Source organism: Pinus tabuliformis, chromosome 4_2 (genome assembly GCF_031772625.1).
Source record: "Pinus tabuliformis cultivar Carrire ecotype Pingquan chromosome 4_2, CPIR1, whole genome shotgun sequence".
In the NCBI taxonomy this organism is placed as follows: Eukaryota; Viridiplantae; Streptophyta; class Pinopsida; order Pinales; family Pinaceae; genus Pinus; species Pinus tabuliformis.
In genome coordinates this window covers 1,095,520,447-1,095,536,099 of record NC_142304.1, presented here as the reverse complement: position 1 = coordinate 1,095,536,099, position 15,653 = coordinate 1,095,520,447, and positions in this window count along the sequence as shown.

Genomic DNA, 15,653 nt, shown 5'->3' with positions numbered 1-15,653 from the left:
AATTCAATTTCAAGTGAAAACAAACAAGCTTGTCTAAAATCAAAAGACACCTTAAGGTTTACTTGTTTCGACACTAGAAATGTATAAATTCAAACCATATAACGAAAGCAAAAGCTCAATCAGCTATGAACAACAATCAAACTAACTCTTAAGATCACTACGACACTTATCACAGTTCTGGATCTAAGAGGCCACAACAAGACTAGTTCGCTTTTCGTTATGGGAAACTGTAAATGAAACAAGAAATACACAAAGAACAATCACAGTTTCTTTATACAACCGAGGCGGAATAGTGGCAAGGAAAGTTGGTTTCAGATAGGTACATTGACTAGCAACAGGCAGCAAAAACAAAGGTGAAAACAGGGCAAGAAACAGCAGGAAACCCCAGTAGCACAAGGCAACACTGGTTCAGCGCAGGCAATGCACTGTCAGTTTGACATTCAGCGCAGTTCCCGAAGGGGCTACCTGCGCTGAAATGCAGACAGCCTTCACACAGCCTGCACTGAAGAACGAAACTTTCGTTTCTCACAGTTTCCGGGTCACAGATTGCTCAAAAATTCACAGTTTTTGGCCAAATCAGAAGCTATCAGTCAAGTACACACTAAGGGATAATTAGGAGGATGAAAAGCTATCACTAAGAGCTGTAGAGTCCTTGTGGATCAGCTCTTCAAATCATAAACATGCCCAGAAACTGAGCTAGAGTAGCTGCCCTCTACTTTGCATTTGAAAGATCTAGATGCATTTCGATTCGGTACTCCCTGTGTTTATGAAATGAATAGAAAAAACACGAACAACCAACAAGATACGCTCCCCAACGGAGTCGCCAATTTGTTGTGGGGAAAAGTATCCAATACGGAATGACCCCATCCCACTCTAAGGGTGATAGTACCTCAGCAACAACTGAAAGAAAAGCTATCTAAGATTTCTTCTTTATGAAAGTAAATAGGGGAGAAAGAGATCCACCAACCGATGTCTTTCGCTAGTGTTTGATCTGGGCTTCTCTCCTTGCTGCTTGCTCCCAACTCCTTGCTCTTTCACTGGCCCAGCTACACAAAGATCCTGCAAAAAGGCAAGAGAGGGAAACTACAAGAAGCATACATTCATAACTGATTCAAGGATTAGAATAAATCAAATACACAAGTACAACAATACATCATTGAAACACATGCATATAGAAGAACCTCAAATGCTTTATTAATGGAAGAAGTAAAGTTCTGAGAGTGTTACAACCATAAAAGGCCCAATCCAGCAACACCTCCCAGCAGAAAGAAATCTCCTCTTCACCTCCTTCAAAGCAATCACCCAATAGCTCTAAACTCAAACCAACAACACTTCCTTGCATTCACAAAATTCCAGCCTCCTTAGACCTCATGAGAGAGCTCTATATATAGGAGATTTGGAGAAAGGATGAGTCAGCTTGAGGCTGGCATGAAGCTGACTAGTGTCCTCTCCCACTTCAGTTATACTTCAGTTCTTGAGTCCACTTGGAGATCCTTGCTTCCACTTGGAGTTTAAGAACCTCTTACTCATCACTGGGCGAATTCCCTGATCCAAGTGTCATTTTGGAAGCTTCCTGGGCATTGACACCTTGATGAATGACTGTGCCACTTGGCCAATCTCGCCCAGCGCAGGTAGCCTTCATTAGAGTTGACATTCAGTGCAGGTACAGAGTGGAGCAGTTGACATTCAGCGCAGATGCTCAGTGGAGCAGTTGACATGATCCCGAAATTGCTTGTTTTTTAGTGTTTTCAGGTGGAGAACTGATTTGAAGTGCTGTGGTTTGCTGACCTTGTTCCTCTAGGGGTAAGAACAACATGTTTAGGGACTTTGGATCCCTTTGATTATGGACATTTCATGCTTCATGCTGTAAGGCACAAAAATGTCTATAACAGAGCTGACCTTGGGTTGTTTTTTGTTATCCTGTTTTGCCTGTTGTGAGTTCAGATCCATTCTGTCCTCACTCTGGTCCTCCGGTTTGTCGCCTTCCTTATTCCTTTGCCTCCCTTCATCATCCGATGGGGGAGGCGCTACGCCCTCCCCTGGGGGGGGTCATGAAGTTCTGAACTTTCTAGCTGGGAACGAAAAATCGTGATGCCATCAGTATTTGCAGGTCTTCAGCTGTCTGTAGCGATCTGCCGTTGCAGAGATCACCGAAACCCTAGAATGCAGAGCCCTCGCTCATTCCTCACCTTGAAAGGACCGTAATTAATTATAATAATTATAATAATAATTATTATTATTATTAAGTATTATTATAATTATTATTAATTATTTATAATAATAATTAGTATAATTAAGATCTATTAATCAATCGTTTAACTAACTATTAACTAGAAATAAGGTTTAATAACAATCAAATTGTTAATTATTATAATATCTTTTTAATTAATTAATTAATTTCTTTTAATAAGAAAAAATTAATTCTTCTAATAATATCAAGAAATATTAATCTAATTAGTTATTATAATATTAATACTCTCATTATCATTATCATTATTATTAGATATTAGTATTTAATTATAATAATTATTTATAATAATAATAATAGTAATTATTTATAATAATAATTAATACTTAATAATTATAAGATCTATTAATCAATTAATTAAACTAACTAATTAAGTACTTATAATAATAATTAGTATTTAGTTATAATAATAATTATTTATAATAATGATTATTATTATTATTAATTATTATAATTATTAATTATTAATTATTAATTATTTATATTAAGAATTAGTATTTAATTACAAGGATAAGATTTAATAATAAACAGTTTTAATTATTATAATATTTTTAGTTAATTAATTAATTTCTTAATTATTATTAACTTATTAAAAATTATTAAAAATTACAATAAAAACCTTAAATATTGTGGATAATAATAATTATTATTTAAAGATCCTAAGTTCTTATTTTTAGCCGACTTTCATCTCATCCTTAAAACAAATAATCTCATAACTATTTATCCTCTCATTTAGCTCTTCTACTATCATCATTCAGAAATTGTCGTGAAGATAGATATCTGTTGGGATTTGAAACATTGACAGAATATGGTTATGATTGTGGGTTCTCCAAAACTTAACTAAAAAAAAATTATTTCTATTAATTTATTATTAATTAAATTTATGATTTCTTATTTACAAAACAATACTATATAATTATATGTGATGCCATAATAAATTCTTATATCAAAATTTTTATGTTTTATCTTAATTATTTTATGTATTTAAACTATTTTATAATAACTTTTATCTTTAATTTATAATGTTAAATCTTTATAGGCTGAAATAATTAATCTTAAGAGAATATGATGATTTTTTTTTAACATATTAGATTAGTTGTTATGAATGGTGTGATTTATTAAGGGTTTCCAAGTATTACTAATGCTAAGGCCTTCATCACGGTTTATATTGTTCTTTCTTCTTTCAATTTCTATGGCCTCTTTAATTTTATGTTTTAGGTAATGCTCTTCCTTGATGACAAGTTTAGCTTCTTCCATACAGATGTAGTGTGAGGAGGAGAAGGCATGTTCTGCAAGAGCGGATTTAGAAGTTTTGTTCCTAGATATGTCAGTTGCATGCTCCTTAAGCCTAATGTTTAACGATCTGCCGGTTTCACCAATGTATTGTTTTCCACAGGAGCAAGGGACAATGTACACTCCTTTTTGAAGTCTAGGGTTTATAGGATCCTTAGCGGAGTCTACGATTTTTATAATAGTGTTAGGGGTAGTGAAAGCAATGTTAATGTTGAGGGTCTAGACTGAAAAACTGGGACGGCTAGGGTTTGAACAGGGGCGACATCAACGAACTGGTAACCATGGAGGGACAAGGAGGAGGGAGCTCCACTCCCTCCTACAGTAACGTGGTCTTGAACAAAGGTAGAGAGACAAGTCGGAGCAAGCAGAAAAACTCCATGGAGAAAGAGACAAAAATCACTGAGACACAAGTGCTGGAAGGTAGCGGACCCCAGGATGAGAGAGGGACCCACGAGGAGGCTCGGGAAGAAGAGAAAGCAGGAGATAGAGGTCAGAAGTCAGAAAGCAGAGCTCCAACGGGACCCTGCAAGCCCAAGGCTATTATCAAACCTTGGGTGGTCCTTAGTGATCCAGCTTTGTAGGAGCACAGAGATCACATGGCTACCTATGCAGTCATATGTAAGTTCATGGGCATCTGGCCCACGTAGAAAGCACTATACACTTGGATAAGAAACACATGGAAACCGAAAGGAGATATAACTATACATCTGGGTTCTAAGGGTTTCTTCACTGTGGTTTTTAAGAACTTGGAGGATAAAGACAAAATATTCGAAGGAGGACCTTACTTCTTTGCTGCCGTGGGTCTCTACATGCGACCTTGGATGATGAACTTTGTGCCGGAGCGAGAAACATTCACTTCGGTCCCGGTATGGATTAGACTATATTCCTTACCTTTAGATTACTGGTTTCCAGAATCCTTAAGAGCTATAGGCAATAATCTAGGTCATTTTATAAAAATATCAGAGGCTACTCTGCGTGGTAAATACACTTCCTTCGTGTGCATATGCGTTGAAATGGATTTATCGGGAGCACTCCCGGATGAGGTCATCCTGGAAGTTTATGATGAGGAATGGGTCCAGGAAGTCGACTATGAACACATACCGTTCAGATGCCGCAAATGTCATGAACATAGGCATCTCTTCAGAGAATTCCCACTTAACAAAAGAGAGAATAATCAGAAAGGCAACATTGGTAAAGACCCTGAAGGTTTCACCAAAGTGGCAGGAAAGGGGAAAGGAGGGGGGAAAAAGCACAAAAAAAAACCCAGTGAGTATAACCTACCAAGTCACAACAGTTTTGAGACTCTAGAAGAGGAGGGGGAAGAAAATGAAAAGAGTAGAGATATGGGGAAAACCTCAACAGAAAGGGAAAGAGAAGATAATATGGACATAACACAGGATGACAAAGAAAGGAAGGAGGACCCACAAAACAACACAGGACTTGGAGAAGACCAGGATATGACCCCCAGCGAAGTAGGAACGGAAGACCAAGAACTACAGGAGATCCTTGAGAGGGAGAACCTGGAACTTGAACAGTTTCTAGAATAGGGCACCAACAAAGGGATTGAATCTCTGCCACAAGAGCAGTTTGACAGAGTGCAACAGCTCTATCTCAGTAGATCCCAAAAAAAGGCTGCTGGAGTCAAACGGTACTATGATAGCCGGGAGAATAAAGGGGTCAAACAGATGGAGATCTTACCAGGATGCTCCACCAAAAATCCAGGAAAAAAAAGAGGAAGAAGAAAACATAATGATCTCCTATTAGAATGCGGGAAACTCCTGATTAATTCAGGTAAGATGAAAGACCTTACCAGTTACTCTTTTACAAACACCTCATTATGAAGCTCACAACTTGGAACATTAGGGGGCTAGGCAGCAAAATAAAGCAAAGAAATCTCAGTAATAGAATAAAAGAAGAAAAACTAGATATGGTTTTCATACAGGAAACCAAATGCTCAATAGAAAAGATCAGGGACCTTCACAGCAAATGGCTCAACAACTATGAGTACCTGGAGGTCAAAGCCAACAACACAGCAGGGGGAATTCTTACCCTTTGGAATCCTCAAAAAATTGAGATCACAGATGCAGAAGCTTCCAGAAATCATCTCTCTATTATTATTCAACCGCTGGGGGACAAAGATTGTTACTTGACTACAAATGTCTATGGTCCTCAATTGCTTGAGGACAAACTAAGACTTCTCACCTCACTAGAGGAACTAAGAGGAAGACATCCTAGCATCCCCTGGATTTTGGGGGGGGACTTCAATATGATCAAATCACTTTCAGAAAAAAAAATGGGGAAGCAGAATGTTGGGGCGAGACTCACTCACGTTCTAGAACTTTTTAGACAACATGACACTGGTGAGCATGGAGACTATAAATGGCATCTTCAATTTGAATAAAAAGAGAGGGGGAACAACCCAAGTTGCTTCAAAATTAGACCTCTTCTTAGTTTTGGAGGATCTCCTTCTATCAGGTCACTCCATGACAGCATGGATTCTTCCTTTTGTGGGGTCAGATCACTGGCCTGTTCAGTTGGAAGCTTCTTGCATTGGAACCCTAGGAAACAGACCTTTCAGGTTTGAAAATTCTTGGCTCACTCATCCAAATTTCTCCAATAACATTAGTAAGTGGTGGGTGGAAGACATGCCCATTCAGGGCACAAAAATGTTCATCTTGCATCAGTGCCTTAAACATATCAAACAAAAGCTCAAAGAATGGAACTGAAATGAGTTTGGTAACATTTTCGAAGCCAAGAGAGAAGTGGAAAGTAAATTACAATAAATCAATCAAATTCTCATCAAGGAAGGATTCACAGAGGAGAGGAAGGTAGTGGCAGACTCTTTACAGCAGGAATGGGATAATAGATGTCAGCAGGAGGAGATCTTCTGGAAATAGAAATCTAGAGTGAAGTGGATTAAAGAAGGGGAGAGAAACACTAGGTTCTTCCATAAATCCACTATGAAACACAGGGCTCATAACAGAATCACAAAGCTACTGGATACACAAGGAAAGGAGTTAAAGACTCACAAGGAAATGGAAATGGTGCTCCTTCAACATTTTAAAAGCATAGCAATGGAAACCTTGGCTGATAGATCACACTCCATTAAGAACTTCACTAAGAATATTCCCAAGATGGTGACCAGGGAAGACAACTACAATCTCAATAGGCCAGTAACGGAGGAAGAGGTCAAAGAAGTGATCAAAGAGATGCACAATGGGAAAGCTCCAGGTCCGGATGGTTTCAATGTAGATTTCTTCAAAACTTGCTGGGAGACAGTCAAACATGACATTCTTGATGTGGTAGAGGACTCAAGAACATCAAGAAAAGTTCTCAGAGTGCTTAATGAATCTTTTATAGCTCTAATCCCTAAACATGAAAAGGCAATGACTCCAGATAAATTTAGACCAATAGCTCTATGCAATGTGGTGTACAAAATCATCTCCAAAGTTATCGCTAACAGACTCAAACCTCTTCTACCATCGCTAGTTTCAGAGGAGCAGATTGGGTATGTGGAGGGAAGGCAAATCCTCAACAACATCATCCAAGCGCATGAAGTGGTCCATTCCCTCAAGGCCTATAAGCAAGTAGGTATGATAATGCAGCTGGATATAGCAAAGGCCTATGATAAAATTAGCTGGCAATACATAAAGGAAATCCTTAAAGCTTATGGCTTTCACTTCAACTGGATAAAACGGGTCATGGCATTGGTCACCTCAGCAAACTTCTCTATCCTTCTTAACAGCTCACCTTCCAACACTTTCAGGCCTTCACGAGGCCTTAGGCAAGGAGATCCTCTCTCCCCATTCCTTTTCATTCTCATGATGGAAGGATTGGGCAGAACGATCAATGCAACCAAGGAGGAAGGAAGAATCAAGGGGCTAAAACTAACTCAGAATGGGGAGGCTTTGACGCATCAACAATTTGTGGATGACACAATGCTGCAAGGCACACCCACTGTCAAGGAAGCCAAAGCCTTTAAGAAAATCCTTAATGACTTCGCCCTTTGTGTTGGCACAGAGTTTGGGAGGAAGTTACAAATAAGCTTAAGGACAAGGTCAATAATTGGACTCATAGATCCTTAAATTTAGCAGGAAGACTTGTTCTTACAAAGGAGGTACTTCAGACCATTCCAATATTCATGTTCTCTGCACTTCCAGTCCCTAAAGGAGTTTTATAGTAGATTAGGAACATTCAAAGAAACTTCCTTTGGGGTAAAGGGGAAGAGAAGAAGAAATGGGCCCTGGTAGCGTGGGACAAACTCTGTAAACCCAAAACCCATGGTGGTTTAGGACTCCACGACCCGGACACCCTAAGCAAGGTCCTGGGGGCCAAACTTTGGCGGAGATGGCTAAAAGAGTCCAACAATCCTTGGGCCAAGTTATGGAAACAAAAGTATGCAACAAATTGGCAAGAAAAGGACCACATTCGTATGTCAGGGCACATCAGGGGTTCTCATATTTGGAACAAGAGTTGGGAGAATAGAACTTTAATTTATAATCATAGCTTCTGGGAGATTAAAAATGGGAACCTGGCGTAGTTCTGGGAGGAAAACTGGCAACAGGAACAAAATCTATGCATAGACAGTCTAGACATCATAAAAAATGATACCCTTAATAAGGGGCTCAAGAGGGTAAGTGATTTTTGGGACTAGTCTAGAGGGGAAAGGAAATGGAGATTATGGAGAGTACCATCTTACAGTGTAGAAACCCCTTTGAGAACCCAAGCAAAAATTCTGGAAGACATCCTAGAAAAGGGACAGATTCTGACCTCAACTTTCGGATGATATTCTTAGATGGGATAGAAATAACGAAGGTAATTTCAACCTCAAAGAAGACAAAAGAATAATAATAGGATTTGACTATTCAAACGCTGACAAGACTTGGGGAAACATTTGGAGCAATCCTCACTGGATGAAAATCAAAATGTTCATATGGCTAGTTCTTCACAAAAAAATTCTGACGTGGGAAAATCTCAGAAAAAGAGGTTTTGTAGGGCCTTCTAAGTGTCACTAATGTGGGTGTCAGGAGGAGACAATGGATCACCTTCTCAGCTTATGTGAGTTCACCTCCTCCATATGGAATTGGGTAACCTATATCTTCAACCAAACAGACAGAAAGGAAAATGACATCACAGAAAATTTAAAGAATTGGAGGAAAGACTTCTCGGAAAATGAAGCAGTCAATGTGGCTTGGACATTGATCCCAGGCTTCTTGATCTGGGATGTGTGGAAAGAATGCAATAATAGAATCTTCAAAAATAAATCCAGCTCATCTCAAGGTATTGTGGTTTAGATTCTTAATCAGCTCAGAGAAAGAGTTAAAGTCTTTATGAAGCAACCTCCCGGGAAACCCCTTGTTCCAAGAGACATCCTCATCATTCAACAGCTGGGTCTTCGGGCTTACGATACAACAAATACCAATAAGAAAGTTAGGAAAAGAACAGGAAACAAAGCATTATGGAAACCTCCCCCTCATGGATTTTTGAAACTAAACATTGATGGAGCTTCAAAAGGGAACCCAGTGAATGCTAGTTACGGCGGAGCCATCAGAAATGCAGAGGGCAATTACGTCCAAGTTATCTTTCATAGTCATTTGGGGAGGGCCACCAACAATATGGCGGAATTCATGGCCATTAAGCAAGGCTTAGAAATCCTAATAAGATACAATCTACCCAATACAATTATAAAGGCAGGCTCAGAATTAATGATCAACTCAGTTAAAAGAATAAGCACTGGCTCAGCACTAGATAAAGTTTCAAGGAACTAGAGACTATCGCAAGTGTTTCATAGAGTCCATTCTTACCTCAGAACACTTAAAACTCTGAGCTTTGTTTATGTGCGAAGAGAGGCCAATAGAGTGTCAGAAAAATTAGCTAATGAAGGAGTGATCTACACATGAGAAAACAAGTGCCTAGTTTGGGAGAATGTCCAAACTGGACAACTTCGCGAGGACTACAATACTCTGGCACGTGAAGATAGGGAGCATCACCAAAACTCCAAAGGAAATCAATTAACAGAAATCTCAGATGACGACTGTTAAAGGCACAAATGAAAGACATGCTAAGTTCTAGGCCTTATATAGGAAAAGAAGACAGAGGAATGGCAGGCAGAGTAGAAATACAATAAAACTAAAAAATGGTTCCAAGACTTCTTCTCAGAGAAAGGGGGTTTTGCAGACGCTACCAGATTTACCAGAAGCTCAAAGGTGCCGGAAGTGGTTTCACCAGAAAGTCTCTGATACCACAAAAGGAGGTACTCGTGGCCCTTGGCAGACTAAGAATGTCGCCTTCACACGTCAGATACATCCTGCGCAACTCTTCTACCCAAAATCAGGTTCAGTCGTCGGATCGGGTGGCAAAATATCTAGGGCGAAGAAAGGTCGTGCTTGTTGGCGGTGGGACCGGAGCAGTTTTGATACAGTACCTGGGTTATCGGGCGGCTCTATGTTCTAAAGCGGTTTTTAAGAAATGGATGTGATGCCATTGAACATGCGACACATGGCTCCAGACTCAAAGGTAATACCACCTTTATCGCGCGAGTAATGAGCGTGCATGTAGTCCGCGCGATATTCTTCGTCGCCGTTGGATCGGGTGGCAGCAAATCGAGGGCTGAGGTTGATAGGGCTAGTTGGTGGTGGGACCGAGCTGGCGTGGCCATTGTTTCCCGCGTTATCGGGCATCAAATCAACCACAATCGGACTTTCGGCAAAGCCAATGACCAAGTGACAAAGGGTTCCAGGATCGATGGACATCTGACTCCCATCAATTCTGCGGACTTCCATGGTGGGAGATCGTCGGCTCAGCTTTGTAGAAATAGGGTGATTCTCCTAAGCTTTGTGGTTTGTAAAGTGAGTGTGCATGTGAAATTTACTTACATGTATATTATGTAACTTTTTTTGTTGATTTAGTTGAATAGAAGGTCTAATTCTGAAAAAAAAGAAAGCAATGTTAATGTTGTGTTTGTTTAAGATTCTTGAAATTTTATCAGTTGCTCCTTTTATGTAAGGTAAAGAGATTTTAGGAATGTCAAAGGTTTTCTTTACCTTATTATTCTTTAGGGTTTGATGGATGGTTTTGTTAATGATGTTTTTATTATATCCATTATGTTCAAAGACTTTCCGGAGGTGTCTTAGTTCATGTTTTAGGTTTTTAGGGTCAGAAATTCTAGAGGCTCTTGTGGTTAGGGTTTTGATGATTCCATATTTTTGCTTGGGATGGTGATGAGAGTTCGCATGAAGGTATCTTTCCGTGTGGGTTTTCTTCCTATAAAATTTGGAGCTAAGCTTCCCATATTTTTTGGATAAGAGGATGTCAAGAAAGGGTAATTGGTTATCCTTTTCTACTTCAATAGTGAATTTAATGTGATTTGAGAGACTATTAATGTGAGCTAAAAATTATTCAAGCTTGTCCTTACCATGACTCCATTTTGTGAAAACATCATCGACGAATATTTTCCATTCTTCTGGGAATAAGGAAAGGATTTGAGGGCTTTTTGTTCAAAATGTTCCATGTATATGTTTGCAATTATAGGAGATAGAGGTGAGCCCATTGCTACTCCATGAGTTTGCGTATAAATTTTACCTTTAAAGCTAAAATAAGATGATTTTAAGCAAGTTTTTAGGAGGTCTACAGTTTCGCTATCAGTGATTGATTGCATAACATCTAAGGCTTCATCCAATGGTATCATAGTGTATAAGGAAACAACATCAAAACTTACCATGAGATCTTCATATTTCATTTCAAGGTTTTTGGTCCATTGAACGAACGATGCAGAGTCTTTAATATAGGATGAAGTGTTACCAACTAAGGGACATAACTTTCTCGCAAAGGAATTGAGCAAGGAGGTAGGTGGGTGAACCTATGGTATTCACTATGGGTCTTAATGGGATGCCCTCTTTATGAATTTTGGGAGCACCGTATATTCTAGGGGTGATGGAGCTAGTAGGTGTGATTTTCTTCTTAGTAATAGTGTCTAGGGAAGAATCTTTTATTTTCTTGGTGACATCCTTAAGAATTTTAGCGCTAGGCAAAGGCATTAAAAGGCAAAAAGGCATTTTTGGCACATTTATTTATGAAAATAAAGGAAATTAGGAAAAAAGTAAAGTGAAAGGTCACATGTTGCATGTGAGGAGGAAATTGAAGGAAAATAATTTAAAATGAAGAAAATAGAGGCCTCATTCATAAAAAGGCTTCTGAGGATCAGTTGGTAACCTTTTGTCAGTTCAAGCTTACATCTCTCTCATTATTCTCTCTCTCTCTCTCTCACTCTTGGTCACTTAGAGTTCTCTTGGAGCACTCCAACTTTGGATCAAGGAAGGAAAAGCAAGCAAAGGGAAAGGAAGGAAAGCAAGGATCAAGGAAGAAGAGTAGGATCAAGCAGATTCAGTAGGAATACTTGTAGGTAACATATTGCATGTGTGATTTCCTAGCTGGTTTGGACATGCATGGCTTTGCATGTTGGTGTATGGTTCTCTTGCTGTCGGTGGCATGGTGGTGCCGGGTTATGACAATGGTTTTCAGCCCAGCCTTTCTTTTTTCGGATGCCATGTTGTTGAGATGTTTATTTCAGTTTTGAGCTTTCGTTTTCTGAATGGATTTCAGAATCCGGGGCGGAGGTGGTCTCGAGTTTCATTCCCAAAGGTCTAGGAATCCCTTCTTCGGTTTTGGTGGGATACATGGTAAAGCTTGAGGGAGGAGTCTCAATTTAGGGCCTAGTGATCTGGGTTTGGATTGCAGTAAAGCCTGAGAGACTGGTCTCGGTTTAGGGCCTAGTGATTTGGGATTGGATTGTAGTAAATCTTGAGAGACAAGGAGACAAAAAATTCCTCAAGGATAGTGATGGATTCTAGATGGCATTCCAATTTCGGTTTGGTTGTGATCGGAGCACCAGTTTTGGTGTGATCATGGTTTGATGAGGGTGGAGGTGGTTTAACCTCTGGATTCCCTTGGTTGTTTTTGGATTGGTTATTTTATGAGATCCCACATTAATGCTTGGAATATGGCACGTGGGTGTCTGGATGAAAGAAAGATTTGGGTCAGCCATGTCTACAGTCGGTGGTACGTGGAAGTCCCGAACCTGGTTAGATTGGCCTATGATTAATAAAAGTTAAGTTCTCTTACTTTTTCACTTGTTTATATGTGGATTTGATGACTATCATATCTCTTATATTTACATGGTTTTATGTTGGTTATAAGCATGGTTAATTGACTGATTCATGTCATGGTTATTTCATGTATTTACTTGTGAATGTTAAGATCATGGATGCAAGATCTAATTGATGTTATAACAGGTCAATGGGGAAGGTGGTGATCATTCTTGTTATGTTTCATAAGTGATTTCGATCATTCATGCTCAATTTTGAATCCTAGACCTATAGGTTGCATTGGTACTAAGTGTTTGACAGAATGTCATTCCTGGTTGGGGATGCTCAGGCCTAGTACTGAGGTTTATTTTCGATTTATTATTCTTTTCATCATGTCTTTGATGGATTCTGGAAGTTGTAACAAGTTCTGGGTAGTGGCCAGTGTTATGCTCCTATACCAATAGGTGTCATATTTCATGATTGACTTGATTAGCTCTGCAATATGTACATACCTTTTCTTGCTGCAAAGGTTTTCCATATTCTTAAAGAATCAAAATATTTAAAAAATGAAAAGAGGGTATACCCTAAAAGAAAAATCAAAGGGTAAAAAGAATAAGATGGTCAGAAAAACGAAAAGAAATGAACCCCGAACAAAGGACCAGGAAAGTGTGCAAGTTCAAATGCCACTACTATTTCATACTCTGTAAGTAAAGCACCATGTACAACTTGTTAAACTTTTTTTATCATAGTTGATGACTAGCCAAATAGCTTAATCTTGGCCAGCTCATGTTTGAATTTCCTGTTTTAGAGATAGAGAATGAAAATCTGTCCAAACTGTTTCAACTTGGCAGATAAATAGATAGGTAGAGAAGAAAAGGAGCTCAACAATTAAATCTGAGCCCTTGGATGTTACAAGTGTTGACTTAGGTAGGCCTACCATGAAAAGAAAAGAAGATTTTTAAGGGTTTGCTAGTCTAAATGCACCCATGGAAGAATAAGAAAAAATGTTAGGTACAGTAGGCTGGGTAGGCAGTTTTTGATGTTGCTGAAAGAAACTTGTGATAGGTTTGGTCTCTCAAGATGTTCATCTTGCTGTTATCAAAGGTACTATGACAGAAGCATGACTAACTCCCCTCCATCCTTCTCCAAATCACTTATTAATTTCGCCCTCAGATATTAAGATTTGCTTAATGTCACTAACCCACTCATCTCATTTCATTTAATAAACATTTGCCTAAGATAAATTCCTATTTTACTTAGGAGAAATGCATAAATATCAAATAAAAACCCCTCTTTTCCCCTTTAAGCCTGAGTTTCCTAAACAATAAACTTGGCGCTTTCGGTCATTTTCCATATTAACTATTATTATATAATTCCTTTGCAAGATTACCCTTCCCCGTATTAATATAAATATACAATAAAACCCCAAAGTATTAATAATCCCGCCCCCGGTCGATTACGACCATATTACTGTTTTAAGCAGGGATTAATGGTTCATTTGGAACCTTTAATAACCTAACCCGTGCGCACTCAAAGGACTTAATTAACCACCCGGGTTAATTAATAACCTAACTAAACTCACCCCGCAAACCAATAAAACAAGCCCCGAAACCATTAAAACATTTGATTTGATATATGGGGCCCGTGCATTAAACCTCCGCCGTCTCTGAAGAGCGCCCACCGTCAGATCTGGGCCCGCTCATCCAACGGTCCACGCTCATATCGCGACCCGCCTATCCGCTGCACTTTAACGCCTGGGGGATTGGTGGTGTCGCGCTCGTACCATGGACACGTGTCACACTCCCGCGCTGCTCGCGGCCCCCCCCGGTCCGAAACCACTCAAGCACATAAGCGGTGCGGGGTGAAACCACTTACCGCCCTCCTGCTGAACCCCCATTGACGTCACCGCCACGTCACTACCACGGCACTATTCTGTACCTTATACTAAATGACAAACTGTCCCTTCATGCTTACGTCATCTGTCAATAAACGCCAAAAAGTCCTGCCAAAGCCAAAATTTTGTTAAAACCACGATAAAATGTCATTTTCGTCCATTTTTTCTGCGCACTGTTTTCATGCAAAATACGTCCGATTGATTGCAAATCACGTCCAGTCCACCACCCGCCCAAAAAACTCCAGCATCCTGCTCTGTAGCTCGTCCTGCAACCTCCGAATTACACAGTTCGCCTTTAAAAACAGGTATTTACCCCAATTCACTTCCCGAATCGGTAATTTCATTTTTTCTCTATGAATTCTACCCAAAAGAGCCAAATTCAAGTAAAATCAGTCCATAGTTGTCATACCAGGACACCCAAAACAACTGTTTTTCCCATTTTTCCATAGAAGCCCGAAATTCCGGTTTGAAAACACAAGAACCAAACATGGAAGCTCTCGCAGCCCTGAACGTCGCGCCCCTCAACGCACCCCATAAGGACCTGAATTATTTGTCTTTAGCTGACAGAGATTTCCAAATAAAAGACCCATCTGGTGACGGGAATCATCTTCAGACCTTCTGCCAGATAAGGGATAGCTATTTAAGCAACTCTGACATTTTTGGACTGTGGGAATCAAACCTTCCCATGTATTTCCTGCCCTCAGTCCATGTTTTCCCAGATATCATTCACCAATGTTGTGCCAATTATGACCCTATTCATAGAGCTGTTATGTCTCCTTCCAACAGTATCCTTTTTTACTTAACTGCTGAATCCATCAATGAGATGATACATTTCCATTCCATTGAGCCTCTGGCTCCTCTTTCCATGGGATTATTTCCTGAAAAGGCCTCTCAATTGCCCAGCTCAGAAATAACTCGTATTGCCTAGATGTTCATGAAACCAAACTGTCAACCCTAAGGCCCACCTCCCTATTTGCATGTCTGGTTCACTAAGACTGGAAAACTCATCCTTGACATGATATCCTTGATCTTGGGATTCAGGTCCAATGAATATGTGGATGATATCACCCTGGTTCTGTTATCTATCTTTACTCCAGGAAAACCCCCAGCTGTCAAGTATGACTATGCCACTTTC